Genomic DNA, 20,816 nt, shown 5'->3' with positions numbered 1-20,816 from the left:
TGAGTTTGTTTCACTCTCTAACCTCTGTTGAACTGACGGAGAGGAGAGGAGTCCAGATGAAGTCCAGGCAGGTTTATTGATGTGTGTGCTTTGGTATTATTAAAATATTTGCTGACTTGTGCCGGCCTCCGCACTGGTAATATGGAGACCCGTGCTGTGCTTGTTTCTGTCTGAAGGGACTTGATCTGTACCTTCTCTCCTCAACCCTCCTTTAAAAAAACCCCAAAAAACCCCAAACCCTCCTGGCTCAACAACAATGCACATCCCGGTGCAGAGGAAACTCCTTGCTTCCAGTGGCTCTGCCTAGCACAAGCAGTGAGTGGGAAGGTATCTTGCAGCACTAGGTCTGAAGATTGATTGGCTGAGGTCACGTTTTGTGTAAGTGAGAAGGTAGCAGCTGTCCTTTGTGGCATGTGGTGCACAGCATTTCAAGGGAAGTTGCAGGATTTTTTTTTTCCATAGGAACTACTCCATGCTGTGCCAGGCTGCTATCCCACCCCCACCCTGAGCTCTGCCTCTCAAGGAGGGGGAGGGGAGTTAGGGTGTTGGGTAGGAGCTCTTCCTTTGGCACTGAGCAAGTAAATCCCCGTGTCTTGCCTAAACTCACTTGATATGCATTTGGGAACTAAGTGGACATGTGTATGCTAGAAACAATAATTGCTTCTGTTTTCTACTGGGTTTTTTTTTAATCTTCAGACTGGAGGAGATGCCAGGGTGTGAAGGGAAGATGGTGTGATGTGCAGTGGAAGTATTTCTGTAATCTAGCAACTCTCAGGCTTTTTGAGAGAGTGCTTGAATTTCAAAGAAGTGGAAAGGTAATATGAACACACAGCTTTGGCAGGAAAAGCAAGCAATTAATTAAAAATAGCACAAGCTCCTTGTTGGTTAGAACCAAATATTCAGGAGGAAGCCGCTTCTAATAGATACGAGGCTGAGGGTGGTGCTGAACTCTGCCCCAAAAAGTTGGACTTGCTGCCGCAGAGGGAGGTAGGACACTTCACAAGACTCTTAGACCAAGTGCCTGGTGGCAGGGCTTTCAGTTCAAAGGCACACATGGACGCGGTGTTGATGACTGATCACGGGTCAGGTTCTGCAGATGCTTGCTTAGGCGCTTCTCTTGGATTCTGCAGCTGCTGGAATAAGCATTTGCACAAACCGGCCTGATTTGTAGCTCTGGGTTAACGCAGAACTGCTGATGGGTTTCTTTTGAAGTTACTTCTCAGCAAAGGCCTCGTCCCCACATGGGCTTGCTGCAAGTCCAGCTATTCGCTTGGATTCTTAATCCAGCTGCAGAAATGAGGTCTACAGTGGAAAAAGCACTTAAGATACAGATGGGCCTTTTGGTAAGCTACCAAGGGAAAAAGTCAGCTGGAGTTAAAATAGTAGGGGAAAGTGCTTTTGTTCTTCAGCACATCCTAGCATTCGAACTAACCCTCACTCATTGCTTTCTAGTCTTTTGGGTGTGTGAGTCAGTATATTTTGGAAGGGTCGAGCGGCCACAATCAATACTTTGGGACTCATTTTCTCCGCTGTATTTGGGGATTCCCTGGAAATGCGAAGGCCCCTTTGGCAGGTGTGGAGCTGGCTTAGCTCCTAGTGCCGGAGATAAGAGATGGACTGGAGCTGGAGCTGGTTCTTACATCCCTGGGGCTATGCCACAGAGCCCCAAGGAGGTGTTGGCTCTTAGCTTCTCTGATTGCCTCTCTGTGTAGGGGAGGGGTGTTACCATTTGCTAGGGTTGCTGCTAGGCTCAGGGAGAGCCAGGTGGTCTCTCTGGCTTCCACACCCTGATGCAGGCAATGGCGTGGCATTAGACATTGGGGAACGGAGCCAGAGCGGCTCTTCTGTCTCCTGTGATGCAGCAGCCACAGGAAGTGGGGGCTGCTGAGTAGCCCTTGCAGGAAAGGGACAGCTGCCCATGGGGAATTTTCCATTTTGACGTTAGAACTTCTAGTGCTGCGGAGGAAGTGGTGGATGGTGGCAAGGCTGATTGAGACGCTTCGGTTTAAAATTGTGAGAGTTGCTTGGGAATCATGTAAGGGAATGCACATGCTCTTCTTTATTTACTTAGTCTTGCAGGATGCAGCTTGGAGGCTCGAGAGACAGAAATAAGTCACCGCTCTATTAGCTGGACACACATCAAGGAGTTTTCTACTGTTGTCCATTATTGCAATGTTTGGGTGAAGTCCCTAGTGATCTCCAAGGTGTCTCTCCATTTTTGGAGTCTTAGACAGTTGTGATCTCTCTCTCTCTCTCTCTCTGTCTTTTGTAAGGGGAAAATTCATACCCCTACATAGGCTTAATCATATCAGCCAATGAACTACCAAAAGTCTCTCTCTCTCTCTCTCTCTCTCTCTCTGTCCCTCTCTCTGATGGATCATGATGTGGCACGTTCTGTGTAGCAGACTTTCAGATCTAGTTTCTGTAAGGATCTAGGTTGGGGGCTGGACTCGATCTTCCGAGGTCCCTTTCAGCCCTAACGTCTATGAAAGGATGTGATGACACCTCTTTAACAATGACACATGCTATGAGAATGCAAAACCTTAATTTGAGAGGGAGGGAAAGGGACTCTTTCCTTTAGTCCAAATTCCTCTTCTCTGTTAATTACATCAATTAAGCTTCAATGCATGTGTTTTTCATTTGATATACTAAAATGATCATCTGAAAAACTGTATTTATTAAGTGTTTTTACAATGGGCCTAATGTTGTAATGAGCAAAAGTCAATGGAATGAGATCAGTTTGCAGAAAGAGAAACTTTTCAATGGTGAAACAGGTAAAATGGACCCTATGACAGCAGTTGTTTTTCACTTGGTGCTCTTTCAGTGAATGATCTCTACCTCCAAAGCAGAAGTAGTTGTGATCAACTATATAAACATGTCAGACTATTTTAAAGCTGTTTGGGAACGGACATCAATTCTTTTTAGGGTAGTATGGTCCTTGAGCCTTTCTCTTGCTGGTTCTCCAGAGACTGTAGCTGGGAAATAAATATTTCTCCCTCTCTTGTTCTAGCATTTGGCACAATGAAGGCTACTGCCATGTTGATCCAGTTTTAGTGATGTATCTCTAAGAATGAACCAGCACAATAATCCTGTTTTACATTAACTGCTTTGAAATAAGGTATTATGAATGAGCTAACCTTTTTTAATTTTTTTAAGCTCTGTTGTGGCAGAAAATAGGATTTAAGTTTTGCTGTTTTGGGTTGGGAGGGCAATTTCAATAGTAAAATTATTTGCAATCCTCTCCTTTTAGCCCAATTTTCATAAGTAAGTGCTCTCTTTAACCGACTTGTCTTTTCGGTTAAACACTGCTATATGAGTATTTGCTCCAGCAGCATGTCAGTTTTAGCAGTATATTCAATTCATGGTTCGGATCTCTGTGTAGGCTTCTCTTTTAATCCATGTTAAAGCCTTCAAATTCTGTCTGCTTGTTTATTCAGCCCTTCTACGTAACTCGTCCACCACCGTGCACCTTTACCCTGCCTTTTGCCCAACTTCAGACTACCACGGCTAAGTACCTCTCTCTATAGTAGCCCTTATTAAGTGCCTATCCCTAGGTGCTGCCTGTTCCCGCTTTCCACTCAAACTCTGTGGGGTTTCATGCTGATTCTTATAACTGAAACAGCCACCCATCCAGTACATCCAAAATGTCCCGAGACGCACCTAAGCAGTGAGTACAGAGTGCCAGAGAGGGAGCATCCATCCATTCTCTGCTACTTCTGCTTTTCTTAATTTCTGGGGAAGTGGGGAAACTTGATGGCAATGAATAAACTATGAGGGCAGGGGAAGAGTGGAGAACTTGTTTTCAATTTGAGGAAAATCTTAATGTATTCTGCCAAGGGAGATGTCCCTTTGTTTTCCTTTGACTCATGCTCGATGTCTATCATATGACTCTTTTGCCCAACATGAGAGTCCTAGTGGTCTTTTGAATGGAGTAGGGCTGATATGTGTTGCTGCTTTGTCTCGCTGGATGCCAGAGGTTAGCTAGAAACCTACAGTTGGACAATTCATGCTTGTTTGTTTTCTTAAAAACATCTAGTGTGCACACCAGGATGTCCTCTCTGTGCTCCTGAATTAGCTCCTGGAGGCTGCCCAAGACTGAGCGGGCGTATCTCTTGGCAGAGCTTGTGACCATGACTGAAGGCTGGCTGTTGTCTAATATGCTGAAACCCCTCAGATTCCATTAAAAAATGATGGGAACTTTACAAAGAAGTAGAAATATTTGGGGATTTCTTAGTTTTTCTCTTCGTAGCCCAGTTCTGTGAACAGGCCTGTCTTACGTTTTTTTTTTTTAAGGAAAAGCTTTGATGTCATTTTTGACTCCTTTTTTCCAAGTGACCTCATGCCACCCAGTTGAGTATGTTGAGTGCGCTCAGTATCTTGCATCATTAGTGCTGAATCTCAGCAGCATTCACCCTAGATCAGATCATTAAATTAATTTCCTTCCTCACGCTGGGAAGTATTGTGGTCTTACCATGACTTTGTGCTTCATATAAAACAAGACACCAGCCTCCCTATATGGATAACTGAAAGTGAATATGTGTATGTGCCTAATCATAAAATAAAAATGTTCTGCTAAGCAGCTTAGCGTTTGTGAAATTTCTGCAGAGATTTCACATTTGACATGTTTAAATTTTGCATGCAGACAGACATATGGACAAGCAGCGTACATATGCCCCCGCAAAATGCAAGATGATATGCAGTGTGCAAATCTCCTGCAAGTTTAAAGAAAATGAGAATCCTTCTGTACCTGTCTGTTTTGCCATCACAAAATGAAAGGCCTCAAAGGTTTCTGCTCTCTCCCAGAAAGAGAGAAAAGGGACATTTCTGTTTTATAAAAACAAAACTGCGTCCAAATGAGTCAAAAAGTTAAATAAAATGGTAGCAAGCTACAGTTGCTGGAGAAGTAAAAATGAAGGCAGATGCATCGTATGGGAACTCCTGTCCCTGTTGGGATGAGCATGGAGAGCTTGAGTTCCAGTAAAATAAAAATCGTGTTGTTTTAACCGTTTGTATAACTTAGTACAACAGAAACCAGACAGTGGTGGTAGGGCAACACCTCCGTCTTTACGTAGTGATGAGGACAGCTACTCCTTACAGTGGGAGGGGGAAAAGGGGCTAACTAACGCAATCAGTTGGGCAGCACTTTAGAGAAATTGATGGCCTTGTGTCCGAGGCTCCTTTCAAACCCCTTGACGTCCAGGTGCTCAGATAAAATGAACTGTAGATGTTTTGATCGCTGCCGAGTAAAAGACTGTTGTAAGTGGCTTGGCTGTGTGTGTCTGGGTGGGGTGGAGGCAGTTCTGGTCAAGTCGTCCTCCTGTGGTCTTTGGGGGTTGTTTTAATGAAACAGTTTTTGTGGGCGTTTTCACTAAAGCCGGTTTTGGACCATTGCTTTCCCAATGAACTGCTGTGCCCAGCTTTTAAATCAGACGGACTGCATGTGCAGAGGTGGGGGGGGGCACACATGAGTATCACGCTTGTGATCACTTCATGGGTTGGGAAACAACAGTGACTGAGGACTTGGGTGTGGCCATTTTCACAGACAGCTGCACTCGACAACGCGTGGGAGTTACCCGGCATCTACTGGATGTAGTTTTCCATTGATTTTTTTTGTGTGGAATTGATTTATAGAGCTATTTAATGGAATCGATTCTTTTTACAACTTTTTTTTTTTTTCCCCCTCTCTCGAAGGCCAACTGTTTTTCTTGAATGATGGTGCCAACTTCCCGCTTGTATACAAATACACACACGCAGACACCCAAGCACTCTAATATATTCACCCTCCCTTCAGTGGCAATCTAAATGTTGAGCATCTCCTTTTACCTTTTGAGTATTAGATTTGATGTATGAGCTGGCATAAATGCAGCGCGCTGGAACTTGCAAGATGAAATCCTAGTTGTGGGTATAACCACAGACCGGTGGGCCATTAAACCGGTGACTATTGGGAATGTCAGTTGTGGTCATGTCTGGGGCAAAGGGGGCGGGACAGGGCCCCCTTTGAGTTAACATGGGTAGATATTTTCATTCTTTCTGGCTGACAAACAGAGGGACGAAAATTCAGAATTCACTAAAGGGAAATGTGGAATTGCGCAGCCTCTCTCTGCAAGTATCCAGCTAGGGATGAATATTAGTTCACTTAGCTTTTCTTACACTCTGTCCCCCAAAGCAGATTATATTCAGAATATTATACAATTACAGAAATATTGCCAAGAAATGGGAAGTTGGAACTTTTAGTTTTACTCTTTGTAGCTTAATACAGTGAATAGGTTTATTTTGCTGTTTTCTTAGATTTGCGTTAAACTTTTGATTGGGCATTATGACCCTATGGCAAATTACTAGGGCTCAGAAATGTATGCTTTTGGCTTGGCATCCCTGCTAACAAGGAGGTGCTGATGGACAAGTGAAGAGCTAATCTCCAAAATAGGCAAGGCTTTAGTGATTTTTTTTTTTTTAACTGCAACTCTGCAACCTTGACTCTTTTCACCCAGAAACAAATGCCATCAGGTTTGGGAGAGGATTACAAGTAAATTGCTATGTTCACTTTTTAACTGGCTGGGGGCTTGCATTCACGCAGGAAATTTTGTGCATGTATTGTTGTAATATATGCTTTTAGCCATTAAGGATCTACCTTAGATTCTCAAGATTAAGAGCTACTGGCCAGCTGTCTTTTGGTACAAGTGATGAAGACTTTGGTACCACATCCTAGTAAATCTTACAAGCACACTTTCAGGGGAATAAGGAACTTTACCATTGCTTTGTGAAGGAAAGCTGCAGCAGTTGGATTGGCTTGTATTTTTATGGTGTTGTTTTATATACTATGGTCATGTTGTAAACTGGAGTTTCTGTTTGCTCGGACAGCATACCAGCTATTTTGCAGTCTGAGTCTCTTAACAGCCATATCTCTATCTTGCCATCACATGCCCTGAATATCCAGGTGGATTTAACAAAACCAGCAGAGAAGGCAGGCTGTCTTATCTGTCTTGCCCCATGCCAAGCCTCTGCTTTCCATTCTCTGTAGGGAAATAGTAGAAATTCCAGGCATTCCTTGGAAGGGACAGGGTTAATTTAGAGGGAAGGGTGTCTTGTCTTTCACCATTGCTGGGGCGAAAATGTTTGAATTGTGCCTGCTCTTGATGCTGCTTCATTATGGTTTTGATGACATGGCCTTGGCATGCCCTTGGTGAGTTTGGTTGAGTATTAGGGATCTGTGCCCCACATTGGAGACTCTTCCTTATTAAACACAGGGCCTGGTATTGTGATTGTGATGACACTAGGGAAGGTGCTCCAAAGCTGAGATTTATTTAGAGAAGAGAGTTGCTATTAGTTTTCAGTCCCCACCTGTATGTGAGTAAGCGTATGGACAGATGAGCAAATTTATACTGCGTTTGAAGGGATAGGAGGGGGACACTTTCTGCATATCAGTTGTTCCTCAGTAACTGTTTCATGTGTCTGCTCCTATCTTGTAGTAAGTAAAAGCTGTACCAGGGAGGCTTAGCTCTGAGTGAAACAAGGCATACTTATGGCAGTTGAGTTTGTTTGCACTGGGGTAGGAGTGGATGCATGAAATGGTAACTGTAGAACAGCTCATGCGTGGAGAGTCCCACCCACCTTGTATTTTAAATTGGTATAATTGATCTGATGGGACCCTAGGTTAGATAAGTTCACCACATTTTGCAGACAATGAAATAATGTTAATAATTTTCCCAAGTACTGTACAAATGTACAGCAATAGATAATCCTGCCCTGAAGAGCTTTGTGTATAACCAGGCGAAGGAGGGGAGGCCCAGGAAGGTGAGGGGACTGATCCTGAATTGCATAGGGATAGATCCAGTCCAGTGCCCATTTTGCTGGCATGTATCCACTTGCCTGTCTCCGTTGTCTCAGTTCTTACTAGCTCGTTTACCATTCAGTCGGTAGGACCTTGTCTGCACGGAGAAAATAGGCCAGCACTGTGGTTCTGGAGTAAGTATCCCACTAGGGCTTTGTGCTGTAATTGAGCCTGTCTGTTGTAACTCCCCCATGCAGACACTCCACTCCAGAATAACTCTTTTGCTTTCTGAGCGGAGTTATTAGTCTTGCAAAAAAAGAAAAAAATTTGTTTCAGAATAAAGTTCCTTGTTCTTTACTCTACAGTAGTACCCACATGGTGGAGTCAGTCCGGACTGTGATTATGACTGACTCTTGATTTCCCTGAGTAGACAAGCGCCTTAGAGAAACAATTGTCTATACTGGTATTGGCCTTCCTATTTTCCTGGGTGATTCCAATTGAAAAAAGACTTGTAAGTAGTGGCCTCTCTTGGGATATTGATAAACTTTGTCTATACAGAGATTCTGATTGGGAGAGGCAATAAAAAGTAGCTGATTGTGACATGGAGAACTCCTGGTACTTTTCTGTATGACCTCTGCACATACCATACTCTACCGGTTGGCAGCATTTCCCCAGGGACTCATTATATTGGGGGAGATTATGATGATAGATCTAAACTTGAAATGGCTATTCTGGGACTTGAGGAGAAGTGTCCTGTGTGTTCATCCCCTCTCTTTCTGCAGCAAGGCTCTAAGTTGCAAGCAGTTAAGGGGCCAAGGCTTGATCACTTGAGCAACCTCATAAATCCCATTGCAAAATCCATGGACTTTTCAAACTGTCAGCTAACGTGTAACTGGTTCTCATGTTTTCTCTACTACAACAATTGAAAAACAATCCCAGATGCATATATATGGAGTGTGTCAGTACATTGTATGTTTAGTATCGCATTTGACAGCTTTGCTCTTTCCTGACTTCTTTCATGGAAGAAAGTGTAAAGAGCAGAGCAGCTGTAGTGTTGGGAACCTAGGTTGATCCAGGAAGAGGTGGACAAAGACCTGCCCCAGTCGTGGGTGACTGGTGTCTCCTGAGTCTGGGGGGCACCTGCAGAAGCCACCGGTAGCATCGGCAGTGAGGGCAGAGCTGGCGAGCACCCGCAGAAGCTGCTGGTGGCAGGGACGGCCCTGTCGGGAAGGGTGGGGGCGTTCCTCCCTGTGCCCCCCATACCAGTCGCCTATGGCCCCAGTGCTGCTAACACCAACGATGCCACCAAATAAAGTGCTAGTCAGGAAGCCCTGAGATGGGAAAGGGGATTAGCAAGGTCGAAAGCCTGGCTCTTGTAAAGTTTATATAGGTGGCTTCCCTGCCTGGATTTTTGCCTCCTTCCATTAAGTCCAATTCTTATCAGAAGGTATTTGAGACTCTATTGCCCCATTCATTCGTGACAGTAGTAGTGCAGACTCCTTTTATGCCCCTCTTTTTAGTAAATTATCTCTGTTTGACATTTTGTCTTTCCACATTATTTTCAGGATCTTGCACAGGCATCTCATGTGGAAGCTGTTCAGTCTCCTGATGGACTACATATGCTAGACGCATGTTTCTGAACCATAAAGTAGGGATGACAGCACTCAACTTTTTGTAGATTTGCATTTTCACCTTATCTGATTCTGTGCGTGTTTCTGAAATAGCTTGAAATTCTTAGATGCTTTTTCCGATTCTGTTAGTCAGTTCAGTCCGAAGGTCAAGATTCCTGCTGATCATACAACCCAAGTAGCAAAAGTCCTTGACAATGACAAGGGATTTACCCTCCAGAGTGATGCCAGGCATTGGTTCTTCCACCCCTTGGTACACAATTTGATCGCAGTCTTCTTGAGACTAATTGTCAACCTGAAACTCAGGGAATATTGACTGTGAACAACCAAGGCTGCATCATCCGCAAACAGGAACTCTCTCAGAAACAGCTCTTTCACCTTGGTTTTTGCTCTAAACCTTGCAATGTTGAACAAACCTCCATCTGGTCTGGTTCAAAGATGAATGCCATCATTTCTATCCCTGAATGCATAGAGACGCAGGAATGAGACGTGGTAGATGGGGCAGGGAGCAGAAAGCACAGGGCAGGGGAAGGCAATTGAAGTGACACACGGAGAGGGCGTGGGGCAAATCTGGCATGTCTGCTGAAAAGGTCGTCTCCCACTGCTCTAGTTATTGAGATATAAAAGTAGCCCAAGCAAGTACTTCACTGGCCAGGTATCCATTTCCCTTCTGTCAGATCTAGTGCAGTCTGAAATAGTGCTTGGAGCTGGGCTTATCCTGTTATATTTATGTCCTGGATGGCTGATTCTTGGCTCTGTAGGTAGAAGTCTGTTTTGCAAACATCTCTTGTACAGCTGTTTTGAGTCCTAGTGGTCTGAAGGCACTTGTATACTTGATGCTTCCTGGAGTGGGCAGGTGTACAGCAAAGTAAATATTAGTATTACTGCCTATAGGAGGTACTTGTCAACAGCAATCCCATTTCTATCCCTGGTCGTGTGTACCTCCCAGCTTGGACTCTTTTTAGGCTGTACCAGCGTCAGATTGAGTTAAACGATCAGGTCTCATTCATGAGATGAACTCAAGAGATGCGATGTCATGAACTGTCAAACTCAGTCTCGTACCCTTGCCATGTGCTCTGTTAGGACTGAAGGGGAGTTGATGTTAGTCAGATGCAAGAAGCACAGAGAACCTGGAGAAGGCTTTTTATCCTATCCCTCTCCTTCACAAGCCTTGCTGGTGTATAAGTTGTCCTTTGGTGTCCTGCCTTGCCGAGAGTCCCCAGAGTTGTTCCTCTTAAACTGTTTGCCTACCGAATGGAAGCAGCCATCCCTGCTCCATAAAATGGTAACTCCTACGAAAGAGTTACCTACCCTTCGTGCTGCCTTGGCAGCTTTCAAGACTTGCCGTGTGAAACAATGCAACAGTGATTTCTTCAAAACTCTTGAAATCTAACTTGCTGCCATTTTGGGTGCCATTGAGTATCTCTTGGTTTGGCTTCTGCAGTTCAGGGGCGAGGGGATCTGGAATGGTGTTTACTGAACTAATAAACTTCTCACTAAACATAATTCATTGGCTTTCGCTGGCTAATAACCAGGACCTCCTGCTCCATATGCTAACAGTTGGCTTCATACATTTCAAAACAAAGCTTTATTTGAAGTGAAAACTTTTTCTTTTAAATAAACGTCAGGTTTTAGTGATGTTTTAAATATTCTCCATCACCTTCTTCAGACTTAAGAAATCCTGTAACTATGGGGCATATTGCAGAATATACCTTTTTACAGTCGTTTGGCTCTAGGAGCCCTCAAAACTCTGCTTGACTCGGAAGCTTTGCCAGTGTAACTTTTGATCTGCAAGAGCCCTTGTCTCTAAACCTGAACTAACAAGGTTTTGTTTCCCATATTCATATTTTAAAGTCTGTACTGATTATTCTGTGTCTATAGGCAGTCACTGTCCTTGGGGCTGCTAGGTGGCTGAGAGGAGAACTGAAGTAATGCCTTTTTTTTTCTTTCTTTCTTTTTTTTTTTTTTTTGGTACAGAGTTTGAGATGAATTCCATGACCTTTCCTATGTCCCCAAGTTGAAATCAAGACTGTTCTTTTCTGAGGAGAGGAAGCTTCACCTGAGCAGGTTTGTTTGAAATGAGTACTAGCTTAGCAGCAATATTTCCCCCTCTCTCATAGTAGGAGGGTACTTGGGCACGTGCAGGTTTGTTCTGCAGATGGTCCTTCTTGTAAGCCTGTAGCATTAATGACTCAGATGAGCTCCAGATCTTGTGCCTTTACCCAGTGCAGCATAACTTGCACACACATGGAATGTGCTCAATATTTAGTTTCTAATGGGGGAAATGAAATGCTCTTAACAAACCCCGAAATGACTGGATGTTAAATGATGTGCATGTGGCACCTGTTGTCTTTCAGGCAAGGGAGCAGTTAGTCCTAGGGGCTGGAGGTCAGTTAACTTGAGTTTCTGTTTCTGGTCTACCACTAACTTGCTCTGAGACCTGGAGTAAACAATTTGACATACCTTAGTTTCCCATTGGCAGGACAGTAGCAGCAATGCACACCTAGCTTTTGGAAATGACTTTGCAGTCTGCAGCTGAAAGGTGCTATGTGAACATGAAATACCAACCAGTTAATGTTAATAAGCAGTTATGGCAGGCATCTTGATGGGATAAAAATTGCTTTACTGCAGCCCTACACTTACTGGATATATATGCACAACAATAGCTGGTTCCCTTGTATGTATATTTTTCGTGGGGACGGCAATTACAGAACTTTAGAAAGGTGGAGAGCAGTTATATAAGGATCAATGAGATGTTACCAGAGGAAGCTTTCCTGGTACAATATACTTCACAGCTAAGTCACTATTTTGAATAAATAAGAGGGTAGTGAATACATGCATAGAATAATTTGGAGTTTCTTAGTTGCCCTGTGCCCCATTTCCTGTCATTCAAGGATTTTTGTGGTTTAGATTGAGGGTTTTATTCCATTGCTGCATGGAGAAGTTGCATTTTTATTAATTGATTTGAGGAGCTAATAGAATAAACCTTTGTTCAGTCAGGCACAGGGTTTATAGTTCAAAAGCGGACATGAGTTTATTAGGCCAACTCTCATATACTTTGTTGTAATGAAGTACAGTAAATACCTCTAACTGTTTGGACAAATTGCATCTAAATATTAGTGACAGAGAAACTAAGAAGGTCCAGTGTGAAGATAAGTAATCTTTAATGTAGGGAATTTACTGAGCTTTTAGTATTTAAACAAAAAAGTGCAGTATATTTTATATTTGGGCTTTGGATTTCCTACAAGCTCCTTTCCCACAAGCCTTTTTTGTGAGTTAGTGTGGCCATTCCTGAAGGCTGTTTATCTTCTGTCCACGGCTGCTGTTAGACACCTGATGTGATTTAGGGAAGTGAACACTTGGATGGATAATATAGCAGTAGTGGCTGATTTTCAAGCAAAGGGGTCATGAAGCAGGTGTACTGAGAGGATGCCTAATAGGGCGGTGTGAAGCTTTGGTAGTCGATTTGATTCGGAGGAGATTCAGGCCCATTCCCTCCTCTGCCCACCACAACAGACTTACCAGCTGGAGGCAGCTGTGTCCAGCATGGTGAGGACTGCTGCTTGTTTAGTCTGTGACCGAATCTCTGAAGCGGTGCCGAATTTTCATATCCGATTCAGCCAAATCGAATCGGGACAGTGATTTGAATCTCCGAATTGAATCGCTGTCCCTCCGAATCGGGTTAATTTGACTTGGAGCCAAAGCCAGCAGGGAATGGGTAGGCTTAATCTAGAAACCCAAATAATCTGTTTCCTTTGATTCAGACCTGTTAGAGCGAGATTATGCATTGTCTTTGTGCCCTGTTGGAGCAGGTGAATTGCCCTGGGCCTGTTTTTTATACGCTGGTGTTCTTGTTGGCACTGCTATTCAGCTGTGAGTAGGAAGGTTCATCTAAAGGTAAAAAAACCCAAATAGGCAACCACCCTCACCCCAATTCTTTAAGTAAATTGAGCTTTTCAAACTGCGGAAGCACATTCTGTACAGAAGAGGGATGCTGGCCTCCTCTTGGGACCCTCTGCCCGTTAGTAGTTTGTTACTTTAAGTTGATCTGCAGAATGCCTGCCACTCTGTGTCCTTCCTGGTTTTGCAGTGAGAGTGCTCCCCTACTTCCCCTGGGGAGGACTTAACAGGCCAAACTGTGCCTTGTCTTGTACCCCACTACCTGCAAGGTTGGCGACTTCAGGACCTCACAAGACTGAAGTCTGTCTGCCTCTGCTTTTTTAGCTTCCTGTTGGCACCAGTTCCAGGGCAAGATGGTGATTCAAGGCTACAGAACAGGGCTCCTGAGTTATTGGAATTTGTCGTCTAACACTCCACGCTTTCCTCGGTGCATTTTGCCTTTCCAGGCATGCTAGATTGGAATGACCTCCTTTCTAGCCTGGCATCCTTTCTCTGAGTGCCAAATGCCAGATGCTTCAGGGGACAGGACAAGGAAGCCAAACTTGTGGATTGTTTGCCTGTTACTGTAAGCCATCCTGCAGGCGGGATATAAATCTAAGCAATAAAAATAAACATCTGAAGAATAACTTGCTCATAGGGGAACTTAGTGGTTGGCTTGTGCCCTCTGGTGAGAAGGCTTAGTATTTTGTTTGATGTAGCTGAGCACTCTCATCTTTGCAAAATGTCCAGACCTTTCTTAGAAGTGTTAGAAGTTGTGAGACTGAATCTTGTGCCAGTGACTTGCACTAGTATTTTCTTCTCATTAGGTTTTAAATGTGGTTTCACTTTCCGCTCCATTGGCTGTTCCCTTGTTTTTGTACTACCTTTTACGGCAATGACTATTTTGCATCCCACTGTCATCTCCCCTTTAAACTAAGCAGCCCCAGTTTTGGTTTTTTTGTTTTGTGTTTTTTTTTTTATTCCCATTTATACCGAGGTCCCTCTATGCTGCTAGTAACTTTGTGCCCATATCTCAGTCCTTTCTGTTTCTGCTAGATCTGGGATTCTCTTGACTGGAGCATCTGGTATGGACTTTTGCAAGAGGTGTCTGAAGAGGCAGTCTGTGTGTTCGTCTTGTACTAGGATGCTCTGACAGGTTTCAGAATTTTTTGCGTTCAGTAACTCACTGTTTAAAATCTTCTTTCTTTTTTTTGTGCACTACAGGGAAGAGGCTGCAAGGATAGATTGTGGTAGCAATAACAGCTTGTCTTTTCCAGTCAGTACAGGTTCAAACTCAATAACCAAGTACCATAAAATGTCTATTGCAAGACAGAATTAGAACTCTATCTTTTTTTCCCCCTTATCCCTACCATCCTTCAGCAGCTAAAACCTTTTGTCACAAGCTACCTGCATAATCAGTGTCTTGCTATATATCAGGTATCCAGGTATCTTGCTATGTAGGCATTTTTCTGGTAACTGCTTGGAAGTTATTTCTAGCAACCCAACATGAAGGAGAGAGTCCTAGCCAGCTTCTTGCCAGAGATGAGCGAGACTGTTCTTGATATACTAGTCAATTTTATGCAGGACAGCGTCTGCCGGTTTAGGGGAGGGAAGTGATGTATTAGTATTATTATTATAAGTTGCTAATTCTTTCTCAGTCAGTCAATGCCCAGGACTTCTCAGCATTTTGAAACAGTATTTTATTGACCTAAGGATGGAGGTCTCATGTTTGGCAGTCCTGACTCCCCGAGACGTTGGTTTTCCTGTTGCTAGAATATTCTGTTTTGGCAGGAGTGCATTTAATCTGCTTTATTAAATGGATATAATTTAGAGAAATGCTGACTCCATGCCCTTACACCTGGTGAAAAAGAAAAAGATGGTGGATGAGAGAGGATGAGACACAATAGCTAAACACGCATTGCATGTGGAAAGAGGCCCTCGGCCCTCCATAATGCCATTACCCGAGTATTCGTACCTGAACACTTGGTCAATGTCTCTCATGTTAGACGGGGAGCTTTGCAGCTTGCTTGTAGTTATTTTCTGTATTAGTGTTAAATAGCAAAATACATTTTTTTAAAAAGGAAGAAAAGAAGTACAAGCCAGCATTATCCAGCAGTTTGAGCACAGGAAAGAAAATCTAGCTTCCAAGTCCTGTTTCTAACTCTGACTGGCTTGCTCTGTAACCTAAAGGCATGTCACGTAACCTTTTCAACTGTGGTTCACCCCCACTGGAAACCACGTATAATTTCATTATTCTTTGTAAAGTGGTTTGCTCTGAACTCATCTGATGAAAAGTGCTGCATGAGTGTAAGAATTTCTGATACATCCTATGGCCTTTGAAACCATCAGAGGGCTGTATGTAAGCTCTTTGGGTCTTAGATATTTTCCCTGGAGGGGCACTTTAGGTAGTACCACAAAACCAATAATACTTGAGGTTTGCAGGGGATTGCTTTTTATGACAGTTAGTAAAGGAATGCAGTATTGGATCCAGGCCTAGAATCAAACTGTTCTAGAGATGGGTTGGATCGGGGTAAGCAACTTCCGGCACAGGTGCCAGAGCATGGCATGCAAAGGCATTTTGCTTGGCACGTGCTTCAGGGCGGATGGCAGGGAAGGGGCTGGGCCTGTGCTCCCACAACAAGCATCGGGCTCCTCATGGCCCCCCCGCCTCCCCTGCCATCTGCCCTTGGCACACCAACATCTTACAAGTTGAAGTTGGGGTGGGGTGTTTTTGGTACTCTGCCCCAAAATGGTGTTTAGTCTGCCCTGGTGCCTCTGGGCAGGAATGCTGTCAGGACTTTTCTGGTCACTAGCTGTCATTTTTAGCTCTTTCTGAAACAATGGCCTTTTCTTTACCTTGCCTGTCCTATATAGCCATTATGGGGTCAAATCATGTTGTACTCACTTGCACATGACCTTCCTGTTAGACGGACCCAGTGGACTGCAGAGCCCATGCGGTTCACCCAGTTTTATGGCTTATTTGCATGGGGCTGCTTAGGAGATTTAATCCAAACTAACTAAAGTTGTGAATGTAAAGTAGATTAGTTCAACTGCCTTACACCCTTGTGCGTACGCTCTTATTGAGAATTAAAATGGTCTTAATTCACTGATTTAAGATAGATTAAGGCAACTTTAATTCTGAATGAGCGCATATCCGTAAGGCAATGGACAGCCCACTTTAAATTCCCAATATTAGTTAATTTACATTTATTTTCAGGAATGTCTCCACATAGATGAGATTAGTTTCTACCCTGTTTCCCAGGAGCGATCTGCAGAGCAGTGGAGTCGGGTCTGTCCCGTTGCAGGCTGGCCTGCAGCTGACCCTTTCATTGAGGGTTTCTAGCCTTTGATTGGCATTAGCAATTGAGTATGTGTGGCTCATTCCATTTTTCTTCTCTCAGAGCACCCTTCTATACCTCTAATGCTGCTGCAACCTCTAAGCCGCTTGCTCTGCCTTCATTTGCTGTACAAGACAAAATATTTAGTGATTTACATCATTTCTGAAGGGGGAAAGTCACTTTCACATCAATTTTTAGAGAAGCTGACTTTTTTTCATCTGGCTGCCTCTGTCAAGTGAATGCCAGGTAAAGAGTGTGTGTGGAGGTGGCCGTGTGGCGTATAGCTAGAGGTGCAAAGATTTGCACAGTGAAACTCGGCTTGCTCATCATTTGGATGTGAAAGCAAAAAAATCAGTAAAGGTTCATGCACAACTATTTTTGAGGCAGAACTCAAGCAAAAAATGTTTGTCTCTGGGTAGGCATATTTTTCTGCTTCGTGGTCTTGTCACATTTTTTTCTATGAAAAGTAAAACTAATCACAAGGGCCAAATAAAGTCTTATAAACCCAGGCAGGGCAAATGCTACTTAATGAAACTTGCTGGCTTAGTTCAGCTCAAGGAGCGCTGCACCATCTGAACTCTGACTGGCAAGTATTGCCCTGCTCTCCTTATTTCACTGTGTTCCTCTGAGCTGACCTGCCAAATGAAAACTTAGGTAGACTTCTTATAATCCCTTGACTAATTTCTGATTTCTGCTAGAGAACCTGTAGGCCCGGGCCCTTTGAGTTGCTTCTGTTGGGATTTCCAGTCGGTTGATTCTGCATGTGAAGAACAACGGGGACAGAACGAACGTAGGGAAAGCTGCTGTCTTTCTCTCTCTCTCTCTCTCTCTCTCAACGTCTCATCTGTTGTTCTGGTATCGCTTTTTGAGTATGGGGCTGACGGATCGAAGGGAAGTCATTCTTTGGGGACCAGGTAATGAGTAAATACTCCTCCCCTTGGCAGACGCGTGTCTGAGATACCATAGAGCCCAGCCACTCGGGCAAGCTCGTACTGTTTCTGAAAGCAGAGTACACTGCACATGCTGTAAATACAAGTAAAGCTTGAAAACGCCATTTAAAAAACACCTCTGGAACTGAACTTGCTTAACTGAAACCAGGTTGGTTTCAGCTAATGAGCGCAAGGAAAGGGCATGGATGGGGAAGTGCAGCCTGTTCTGAAGCACAGCAGTGGCTTGTCTGTAGCGCTCACGCTGCCTGAGACGCAGGTCTTCTCCGCTTTGGGGAAGTCCCTAGTGAATTTTTGGGTGTGTGTCTTCAGTTTGCATGTGGCAATGGAGATCACAAGTGCTGACAAATCTGTGCAAGTGGATCCTTTAACTTCCTCGCCAAAAGAATCGCACCTACTAAGCACACTGGAGTTATGGTCTGTTCTACAGGTCCAGAAGCCCAAATGGCTTTTGCTGACCGTCTCTCAGTGATTGGACACAGAGGTAGTTGGGCTCACTGGAGAGAGTCTCTGAGGCAGAAAGATCGCAGACTATTAACATCGGTCAGTAAGAGGTTAAATGAGCTACCCAGCTTTGAAAGAGCCTGTTCCATAAGGAAGGCTTTGCTGGAGCAGGCGTTTGCTGCAGACACAAACTGATGCACTCCTCCCAGCCAAGATTGCAGGCTTATCAGTAAAGATAAACATGCAGGGGCTTCCAAAAAGGTATGCCCCAGCCACTTGTTTGGGATCCTTTTTCAGAGAGGGAGAGAGAATGCAAGATCCTCTTGGAGATAGGAGCTCCTTCCAGGAGAGCTGCCAGCGGGCTTTGTAGAAACAGAGGCCACATATTAATATGCGGTTTGGAACAGGTACAGGCGATATTGGTTTACCTGCTTCAAAATAGTTCCTGAGCCGTTGCGGTATCATGTGGGCTTGGCTCCGTTTTAATTATCAGACTTCTGCTGAGCACCCAAATCCAGGACAATGCTGGTTTTTGTTGTCTTTGCTCGGTTACTTGCCTGACTGATTTTTTTTGACATGGGTTTTTACTGCCCGACCACCCAGAGATTTTTGCCACCTGTCTTTTTGCCATTTTCCACAGTGCCCTGAAGGTATTTTATTTTTGTGTTGATGCCAAGAGGAGGAGAATGGGAACGATGATGCCGCCTGTAACAGCATGGAGTGAGATTTGTAGGACCAGATGAAGAGTTTCAGGTGATGGAGAGCAGACAGTTTGAGTCTGCAAAAACTGTCAAACTATTTTAAGTTGTAGGTTTAATTATTTTCCTCTCCTTTTTTCTCTGCCGGGAGGAGACTTTATGTGAAACCAAAGACAGAGAAGCAACATTGGGACGGGCTTTTCTGACCCAACCTCAGGCACAACATGGACAAGGCAGGTGTGCCACAGACTGGCACTTCTCTTGCCCACAGAAAGTTTATGCCATGCTGAAACCTCAAACTGGGCTTCTCTGGCTTGCTACAGTGGCTGATTGACACATACGTGTGTGCAGCTCTCTTATACAGGGGTGGACTTAAGTTTGAGAATCCTGACATTTTTGGACCGTGACAGCACTTGGTGTGGTGTTTCAAGCTGTATTTTAGCTTAAAAAAAAAAAGAAAAGAAAAATACTGAGAGCTTGAAGTAATGTAGGAAATCGTTGTGTAAATCAAAGGGCAGTCTCTTTTTTTTTAGTCCCAAATCTAATAAAGACATAAGAATAAGGGCTTCTGCAACTAAAAATCTTCATGGTTCTTTACCCGGGTAAACAAAGTCCTCCAAATGTGAAACGGCGGGCCCCTTGGCATATTCTCAGAGAGGTGTGATCGAAGGGGGGTGAGGTTGGTGTGAGTGTTGTTGTATTTCCTGGCTTTTGCACTTTCTGCATTGCAGCTGAAGCATGCTGTCAGCAGGGAACTTTTGAGAAGGACTCTGAACTAACCCACCCCTTCGGGAAAAGACTGGCTTCAGCCAGGAATCCTGGCCCATGTCGGGGAGACGGGAGGAAGAGCTTTGTTACTAGCTTGTGTTTGATCTCAGCAGCTTTTCTGCTGCTCGCAGGAGCCTGCTAATGATACTTGTGGAAGGTAAAGGGTAGGTGAATGTCTGCTAGGGCAGGAGCAGGTTACAGTTAAGTTTTCTCGCTTTCTCCACCTTTTCGTAACTTTGGGGGGGCTATCCCACATTCATATATAGACTGTTGTTTGTTAAGAACAGTGTGAAGCCTTTCTTAACTCTTTTTGTTGGAGTTTTGCCTCTTTTTCCCGTTCTGATTGTTTAAAATGTATTAGTGTTTATGAGAAAGGAGGGGTTTGAAATTCTGAGACGGATCCCAGGGGCTGAGACCTGTGGCTGTATTTTCACAGCAGTCTCTTCTACTTTTTTTTTCTGTGTTTGTTTGTGGTTTTAAGCTGAATCTCCATTGCCCCCTCCTTCTATTAAAGGCTTTAAGACTCAGTGTTACAGATATATTAGTACTTTGGCACCAGCTTCATATTTCTTAGAAAACATACCCCTAGTTATGCCATCTTTTGGCACAGAAGTAGATGTGTCACTCCAGCCTTGGTCAAGGGGTGTTTAAATAGATTCTAGTCATTCTTGCACACCTTGTCACCCCAGTTCTGGAGGGGTCTTTTGAACACCGCTACCACCCCTCGGTGCCAGTTAGATTATGTCTTGCCACGGACCTGTAGCATGAAAACAGAAGCAGCAAGTGAGCACTCTGGAGCATGGCCAGCGGTGCTTGTGTGGTTTTGAGAGCGACATAAATAGTCTTGGGATCCTTTCTACATCCTGCAGAGCAGTGATCTGCCAAGGGGGATGGTGGGGCCGCTCCTGAACCACTCTCTCACTTAGCAGACCCAAGTTTCATTACAAACGACTGGCAGGGCCTCTGCCGTCATGCAGAGGGGCTTGTCAACGCAGGTAGCACATGCTGCGTTAGAGTTGGTTTACCCCTGGCCATTTCTGTAACTAAACCTATGGGCTTTTGGAGCCTTTTAACGGTGGTGAAAACCAACTGTAAGCATGGTGCTTGTGCTACTGTGCGGTTCTTGGGCATTTCTCTCTCTCTTTCTCTCGGATATATAGATATACATGTATATGTGTGTGTGTATTCCCTCCCCCCCCCCGTATAAATAAATTGTGTGACTGAGTGGACCATTGGGTTGATTTTAAGTTTATTCCAGGTCAAGTTTGTCTGCACCTAAATATTGCTGATAGTTTTCCCTGTTTTATTCTTTGTGAATTCATGTAACTGGTGACAGTGGGGGGGGG

At 44.1% G+C, this 20,816-nt stretch overlaps 1 protein-coding gene across 10 annotated transcripts in view; it reads left to right on the top strand.

The window, feature by feature from the left end:
* The window catches only part of HIC2 (HIC ZBTB transcriptional repressor 2), a 141,789-nt gene that overhangs the window by 13,556 nt on the left and 107,417 nt on the right, over nucleotides 1-20,816 (top strand). For 7 of the 10 annotated variants that reach the window (XR_002095595.1, XR_002095597.1, XR_002095598.1 and 4 more), the window contains exon 2: nucleotides 11,374-11,463. The exons of 2 other annotated variants lie outside the window; for them this stretch is intronic. The gene's annotated coding sequence lies outside the window, so the exon portion shown is untranslated. Of the gene's footprint in view, nucleotides 1-11,373; nucleotides 11,464-18,636; nucleotides 19,628-20,816 lie in introns of those variants that run through there. One more of the 10 variants, XM_019506938.1, reaches the window with a different exon arrangement.

The sequence above is a fragment of the Gavialis gangeticus genome, unplaced genomic scaffold (genome assembly GCF_001723915.1).
Source record: "Gavialis gangeticus isolate Ggan-Ray unplaced genomic scaffold, GavGan_comp1, whole genome shotgun sequence".
NCBI classification, from domain to species: Eukaryota; Metazoa; Chordata; order Crocodylia; family Gavialidae; genus Gavialis; species Gavialis gangeticus.
Note: the sequence above shows the minus strand (reverse complement) of the source record. Positions and strands in the feature narration are given on the sequence as shown.